The sequence below is a fragment of the Rattus norvegicus genome, chromosome 12 (genome assembly GCF_021556685.1).
Source record: "Rattus norvegicus strain SHRSP/BbbUtx chromosome 12, alternate assembly SHRSP_T2T, whole genome shotgun sequence".
In the NCBI taxonomy this organism is placed as follows: domain Eukaryota; kingdom Metazoa; phylum Chordata; class Mammalia; order Rodentia; family Muridae; genus Rattus; species Rattus norvegicus.
The window spans coordinates 25296043-25304801 of NC_141545.1; the positions used below are offsets into that span (position 1 = coordinate 25296043).

Sequence of the window (8759 nt, forward strand, 5' to 3'; positions counted from 1 at the left end):
AGGCCCTATACAATTTCCTCTTGGGCCAGGGATGTGGACAAGGGTGGGCAGTACTTGTGGTCTCTCCTGCCCTGCAGTCTCAGGAGTGCCCACCTGTCTCTGCGATGACCTCTCTCTCCCATGGTGTTTGGGAGCAGGGTGCTGTGGGGCCGGATCAGCAAGGTTCAGGCTCCAGTTCTGTTTGTCATTTTTACAGAAGACCTCCTCTGTGAAGCCTGAAGGTACAAATTGTTGAAATTTCCTCCAGGGAACTGGAAAAAACTGTCTTGCAATGACTACGTAGTTCAAAGGACTCCTATGTCTTTAACTCTTATAAACCCACAGAAGGACCCACACATTCAGCTGCTGAAAGTGAGCACCTGGCTTCACAACAGATTACGTTTCTGCTCAAAGAAACCCTGACAATGCCCACTTTAATTTTTTTCTCTTTTACCCTCATGTTTCCTATGCTCCTGTGCAAATTGCTCACCCACAAATGTTTTGTTTCTTCCACAGACAATGTATACCAGGATGGGGATTTGGTGACCAGTGCGTTCTTACCACTTCGTGACCAGTGCGTTCTTACCACTTCGTACCTATCAAACCTCCCAACACACTGAAGGAGCAGAGAGCATAGATGTCAGTTCACAGTAAGTGTCTCCTGCCTGATCTACCTAACCACATTCTCCAGTGTGCTGCCTTAACCCATCTCATTTTTTATTCCCAACAGCACTTCTTCCACTACAATAACTTTTTCTTTCCATCCATTATCTTCTATTTTTATGGATGTAGTCTGAGAAGAAAATCAATCTCGAGCCAAGTTCAACACTTCTGTCACACAGGAGGACAAGTGATGCAACTTAGAATCCTGTCTTGTGCGATAGGTACAGTTCAGTGCTTAGGGTGACAGAACAATGTCAATTCTACAAAGACTTTCCACTGAATATTCCTTTGGTGCACTTCCTAATGTTGGTACAGTTGGGTGGGACTTGCTGACTGTGCCATATTTCTCAGGAGACTACCTATTCTATTTGGTTATTTCAAACTCTTTGAAGACAATTATTTCCTTACAGCTGTCTTCCCACACTTTGGTATTACAGGACAGATAGTCTAGGCACTATGAGCAGACAGCAGTGATCTTTAAATTTTCTCTACTGTCTGAAGTATACCTGTACAGGAACATTCATTTGACTCTAAGGAATGTCACCACAGCAATCAGAGAACTGTTTACTAAAGAGTGAAACGGACTTGCACTGAATTTGAACAGGTGACTTCTGGTGCTGTGAATAGAGAAGGTGCCACAGAGAGCAGTAATTGTTCCTCCTGTCAGACACAGAAGTGTCACGTGTTGCCATTCTAGATATCTAAAACAAAATACAACTTACATGCTTAGGATCTCTGATATTCCCCCACAACTCCTAAATTTTTGCTGCTGTATTTGCATTCTCTTTACTTTCTCTCATGTGTGTTTCTACCAGTGGTATATGCTTGCTATTGTCATTGTGCTGTTCTGCTTCTCTGACTAAGAAAGTGATTAATCATTCATTTTAGCCTTATGTGAGCTTGTTTAAATATTCTCTCTCTCTCTCTCTCTCTCTCTCTCTCTCTCTCTCTCTCTCTCCTTCCCTCCCTCTCTTTCTCTTTCTTTGTGTGTGTTGTGGGTGTTGTGTGTGTGTATGAGAGACAGACAGAGACATGGAGAGAGTAAGAAAAAGAGAAAGAGTTAAAGAGTCTGTGTATCTGTGTGTGTTAGTGAGGACACATGTATGACACATCTCACATAAGGATAAACATATGATTCCCTGATTGCCACAATCTCTGAAACATTGTTTATTTGTCTATTCAGTGTTTCCTAGATAGTTGAGAAATGAAATATGCCTGCATCCCCATTCCATCTGCCTGTAGAAATGCTAGGATACAAAAGCATGTTTAAATGACCACAAAATTAAAATTCCTATCCTTTAACTTTCGCTACAACCATTTACCTATTGAGCTGTGTCAAGCTGATTGAACCCTGTATTAATTTTAATACATATCTATACTTTCCCATTTACCCATACTACATATACATTGAAATATATTCTATATATTTGTAAGTATATAATTTCAACCCATTAATTCTTTATGTGATTATATTTATATTTCCAATGGTGACCTTGTGGTATTTATTACATAATCAATTGGTATGCTGTCTCCTGAGAATATTTCTCTCACTCTCAACATTCTTTATTTGACTGTAGTTATTAGTCTTGTGTTCAGAGCTCATGAACTTTCCCCTATCACATTAGCATGTCTATCAGTTTCATCATACCTTAGGTAATGTTTAGGCAGACAGGAGGTTTGTGTTTTGTTCTGAGGCTAGCACTATACAAACGGAGCCATTTTCCAGTCCAAAATGTCTTTATCATATTTCTCACAAGTATATTTTAGCTCCTCAAAACATATATAATACTTCTTTATATTTAATTTGTGGAACACTACAATTTTTACAATCCACTATGATCACATTCATCCCCTGTATACTCTCATCTACCAGCCCCACCACTGCATCTTCCAATATCGTTCCCCTCTCATCACACTGCCACACCCTTGTTCAGCCAGGTTCATCCCCTTTCATTCCTTATATTATTCCCACCTTTTTCATCTTCTCAAATGCTTCCCTGAATGTGCTCATTACAGTTTGACTAACCTGAATAAATTTTCTTAATCTTCATAAGTCAGCTATTGTAAAATTCCTTCAGTTCTGTTTGAAATATGAGTTTTTTCCCTTAAGAACTCTGTGAAAAATCCATTGCAATATTTTTCTAATTTTCCATTTCATTTGCATTAGATAATTGTTTTTTATTGTAAAATAAATTTACCAGTAATATCAAGGGAGAAAATATCAATTATCTTGACAAAACATTAAATGTGTCTGTTTTTTGTACATACTATCTTTAAATGCTGGTTTCATAAAATAAATTTCTTCATTCTTTTCTTAGGAATTGAATTTTAATGTTTTTTAAAGAAACATTATTATTCTTTTTTTAAGTATTTCATCATTTTCAGTAATTTATTGTCGCTTCTTTAAAAACCTTTATTGGTGTCTGAGTGCATATATAAATGTTTGTATGCAAATAATTGTGTTTGGGAATGTATTTAGGAGAATGTGTGTATATGTGTGAATGTATAGTGTGATTGCCTGTGTTTGTGGCATGTTATTGTATGTGAAGGTGTATGGGGTGGATGTGAATCTGAATATGAGAATTTCATGAGTGTTAGTTGTTAACCAGTGTATGCTTAAGAATGTAAAAAAGTGTGACAGTGTGTGTGTGTGTGTGTGTGTGTGTGTGTGTGTGTGTTTGCCTATCTGTGGGTGGTGTAATATCAGGCTGTATGTAGAGTTCAGGAAATTTTTTGTATTTATGACGTTGGGATTACTATACAGCAATTTTGATCCAGGTCATCTGAAAAAGGAACCTGTTCTCTGAATTGACACACCATACCTTTCTTTTTTTTCCTTCTTTCTTTCTTTCATCCTTCCTTCCCTTCTTCCTTTTTGGGGGGGGATATTGTTTATTTACATTTCAAATGTTTTTCCCTTTCCAGGATTCCCATCCATAATCCCCCTATCCCATCCACCTCCCCTGCTACTATGAGGGTGTTCTCCCTCCAAAACCAGTCCCCCTTCCCACCTCTATGGCATTCCCCTACACTGGGTGATCAACTCTTGGCATGACCAAGGGCTTCTCCTCCCATTGGTGCCCAAGAAGGCCATCCTCTGCTACATATGCAGTTGGAGCTATGGGTATGTCCATTTTAGTCTTGGAGTAGAAGATTACTCCTTAGGAGCTCTGGTTGGTTGGTATTGTTGTTCTTATGGGGTTGCAAGCCCCTTCAGTTCCTTCAATACTTTTTTAGCTTCTCCAAGGGGGGACCCAGTTATCAGCACAATTGTTGGTTGCTAGCATTGGCCTCTGTATTTGTCACGTTCTGGCTGTGCCTCTCATGAGACAGCTACTTCAGGCTCCTGTCACCATGCACTTTTGGCTTCATCAATATTGTTTAGTTTTGTTGGGTGTATATATATGGGCTGGATCCTCAGGTGGAGCAGACTTTGAACGGCCATTCCTCCAGTCTCTGCTTCAAACTATGTCTCCATATTCTTTCCTGTGAATATTTTGTTTCCCCTTTTAAGAATGACTGAAGCATCCACACTTTGGTCATCCTTCTTCTTGAGTTTCATGTGGTTTGCTGCCACACCATTTGTCCGACTACAATATGAATTTTTATTTTCTAGCATTTCAAATGTTTGCTTTCCCTGTAAGATATGATAGAGGAAAAGAGTATGCATTCTATTGCTACAGGTTTACAATATTCATATTTATTTCACTGCTCCAATATGTGGACCTCCAAAACTGTGAAGTGTGCTATAGGCACAGACATGTTGGGAAAGGCCAGGATCATTGGGAATCCTGCACTCAGAATTTCTATATCAGTAGAACCTGTGTTGTAACATCACTGGTACCTACCTATTTGTCAAATTAAAGAAATTTAAAAAGTTAATCATTAAAAGAAAAGAATAATTTCTTTTCTCATGCACTTTATTGGCAGTGGTAATTAATTGTCCAGAGAAATTTGTTTAATCCTGATATATACACACAGTACACTTGATGAACTTCAATTTCAAAGGATTCAATTAACCCATATGCCATATATCTCTCAATTGTTAAAAGTAAGTGTTCATAAATACTTAGAAAGATTGTATTTTATTATTTTAAATTATTTTATAAATTTAATAAAGAAAATTCTGCAAGAAATAAACAAGTGAATAAATTCAAGTAAAAACCAGGACATAAATCAGTATAAAGGTCCAACAGTGTTCAAACAACCAGTGATTTGTAACTTGATTATCAAACATTTCAAATACTTGTGGGTTCATATATGTACTGAGAAAGAAAGCTATGAAATTATTGAACCTGGCATCATCAAATTGGAAATGGATTCACAAGGCACTGCAGTTAGTCTGTTGAGAAAATGATAAACCAGCTCTTTCTTTCCTAATTGTGGAATTTAGTCCAGAGAGGAATTCATCCTTCAAATACAATGAGGACATCATTCCATTCCGAATCAGTGGATAATACATAGCACAGAGAATCACAGTTATTATGTTACTTATGCTTAAAAAATTACCTTATCATGAAAGACACTGTTTCCTTTTATTCCTGCATCCAATTATATATCAGGTGATATATAATAAACCAGGAATTCAATATTATCTTTTCATGGCTCCTCATTTTTGGTGAGAAATTTTTATATAACTTTGAATGTTTGCTCATACAAAATATTAATGATGTAATTAAACAGGTACTAATAACAAATCATAAATATGTTGTAAAGAAATTTTTAGTATACATAAAATTTAACCATGTATTAAAAGTAAATTTTAAATACTAATGATCTGGAGTGCTTAGCTTCATATACAAAATATGAACAATGCACAAGATAATGAATTAGCAAACAGAACATTTTCTCATGGAGTCACAGAACTGTATCAGGACTGTTGAGATAGAAAAAGATTTAAAACCGTATAGGCTCTTACATATTAACATTTTCAGATCCAACCATTTGATATTGGAAGCCCAACCAATATTTCACTTCCTGGGGTAGACTATGCCTCCTGGACTCAGAATTTCTCTCTCACCTTCCAATATTTTATCTTCCAAAGGTGTCATGGTTTTTTACCTGTAGATGATAGCATGTCTGTTTCTTGTCCTGTTCTGAATAGTGCATACAACTAACATTGTACAACTGTGTAGATTAAATGTTTTATATTTATGCATGTAGGTATACATAGATAGAGAAAAAGATAAATTAGAATACATTGTAGATAGCAGAGAAATGCGTATAGATGAAAGAATATGTAGAGTTTGGAATATACAAAATTTCATAATTATGAACCAAATGACCAACTCACTAAAAAACAAAGCACAAAAGTAAACATTTAGATCTTAAAGGTTATACAAATATATGATCTGAATACAGAAACTTTGATGTAGACAAGAAGTATAAGGGGTAGAAAATATCACCAAACACCTCAAATTTCACTAATTCATAATACTGTCTCCAAACCTCTACAGGCCTTGACAAGTGTAACCTTGGACAAGGGCATAGAATTTTTTTTCATTTCAGCTTTCATCAGGAACTCTTAGCATGTGTTGCTTAGGTCTGGCCTTTCACAACCTATACACTCCCAATCCCTCAAACCACGTAAAATATATTTTTCAGTTTTATAACAAGTAGACATCCCATGTTAAAGATAAACATGTAGTTGCTGGTTGTTCCTGAATGAAATATAGGCTTCTTCATCTATGCTCAAATATTTACAAAGGCATTAGTCCCCATAGGAGCTGCTAAACATGACAACAGCCGGTGCTGATGACACATGAGCAATCTTGGGAAAGAAGATGCAGTTCAAACATTGAAGCTCTGAGGGGGTGTGTTCATTCAATGCATAATAGTGAATATGCTCAGTTGAACACCCCAATAGTGATGTGAGATTACGCTCTAATGATCCCTATGTCTTCTACACAGGATCACGCCATACAACTACCAATATGTGATGGCCTTGATTTTTGCCATAGAGGAGATAAACAGAAACCCCATTATTTTACCTAACGTGACACTTGGATATAATATTCACAATGCTGGGTCTATTGAAAGTGAGACAGTATTAAGTTTCCTCAAATGGCTCACAAGGCAAGACATATTCATCCCGAACTATACATGCAAAACCAAGGAAAAATCAGTGGCTGCAATCACAGGAAAAACATGGGAAATTTCTTCCCTAATTTCTTCCTATTTTTGGGTATTTATAATATCCACAGGTGAGATTAGATGCATGTGAAAAAAAGCAAAATATTCTCGTTTGATTCCATAATTTGTGTACTATGAAAAATCATTAGGGAATGATTCATTTTTGCATGATTCAAAATAATACTATTGGGCTGGAATACAGCACAAAAGTCAAGAATGGTTTCAGTGCAATCAGGAGGGTAAAAGTTCGGAGGTCAGCTTCACACTTACCTTCACGACAGCAAACCAGATACAAGAAAATCCTTGTGTCCATCTTATCTTCTCCACACGGCAAAAGACATAAAGCCCAGGGATGAAGAGAGACTCTACCTCAGAAGAATATGTGAAGAAAAGTAGAGAACACCTACTGCCCTCTTTTAGCCTTCACATGCATACAAATGCTGTATGCACTGTAGAAAGCTGGGCACAAACACTTTTATGCACACAAACACACACAAACACACACACACACAAACACACACACACACACACACACACACACATACACAGTGTCAATGAATCAACTGTCCAAACATTCCTTTAAAATACATAGCTTCACAGCTACATACTTTGAGATATTATAATATTCGCATTCCTTCTGCTTGAAATGTACATACTGGCCATAAGATATACACATTGTCTACAACAAAAGGGAGTGTTTCAACTCATTTTCCAGTTTCATATCCGAGTACTAGAGTTGACTTTAAATAAAAATTTGGATTTCTAAACTTTAAGTCACTGTTTCATATGCGATTATTTCCTGAATCTCCTCATTAATGGCTATCCATGCTTTCATTTTTACAGCTGAGCATTGGACCATTTGAACCAAGTATGAATAACTCTGAGAAGTTTCCTTTTTTGTATCAGATGGCTGCCAAAGAATCTTCTTTGGCCTTAGGCATGGTCTCATTGTTTGTTCATTTCAGATGGAATTGGGTGGGGCTGGTCATCTCAGAGGATGAGAATGGTGTTAACTTTGTCACAGACTTGATTCCACAAATGGAAAGAAACACAGTCTGTGTAGCCTTCATGGAATTTATCCCAGATACTCACATGATGGACTCACATAAGGCTTATGAATATCCTATTCGGATTATGAGAAACCCAGCCAAAGTTGTTATCATTTATGCTAACACTGACTCTTCCTTAGGTGTGCGGTTTAGAAGATGGGAATATATACTTCCATGGAGAATCTGGGTGACCACTTCACAGTGGGAAGTCATCACTTCTATGAGACATTTAATTCTTGACTCATTCCATGGGACTCTCATCTTTTCACAACGCCAGGGTAATATTTCTACTTTTAAAGAGTTTGTAAAGACAGTGAGACCTTCCAAATACCCAGATGACATTTTTCTTGCCAGACTGTGGGAGATTTACTTTGATTGTGCAATATTTTATGCTACCTGTAAATCATTAAAAAATTGTTCATCTAGAGGTAACTTGGGATTGTTACCTTGGTACCACTTTGACATAGCTATAAGTACTAGTAGTTACCATGCATACAATGCTGTATATGCTGTGGCCCACACCATACACAAGATGCTTATTCAAGAAGTAGACATACGAGGAATGAAAAATGGAGGAAGCATGGATTTTCCTCCCTTGAAGGTAATGGTTTTTCTTTTCATTCTGTAGACTGTCACCAATGTTACCTTTTTTAAGATTCATTTGTTAATTTTATGTGTATGAGTACACTGTAGCTGTCATCAGACATGTCAGAAGAGGGATCAGATCTCATTTACAGATGGTTGTGAGCCACCATGTGGTTGCTGGGAATTGAACTCTAGACCTCTGGAAGAGGAGCCATGCTCTTAAGTGCTGAGTCATCTCTCCAGCCCCCTGATGTAACTTTTTAAAATTGGCCCACACATACACTAAACAAATACCATGGGAATCTTTTTAGAAGACAAGTTTTCTAGACTATTTAACTGACTGGAAGAAAA

General features: G+C 37.0%; 1 pseudogene; it reads left to right on the forward strand.

Annotated features, from left to right (window-relative positions):
- On the forward strand, positions 405–8451 carry LOC148002260 (vomeronasal type-2 receptor 116-like; annotated as a pseudogene).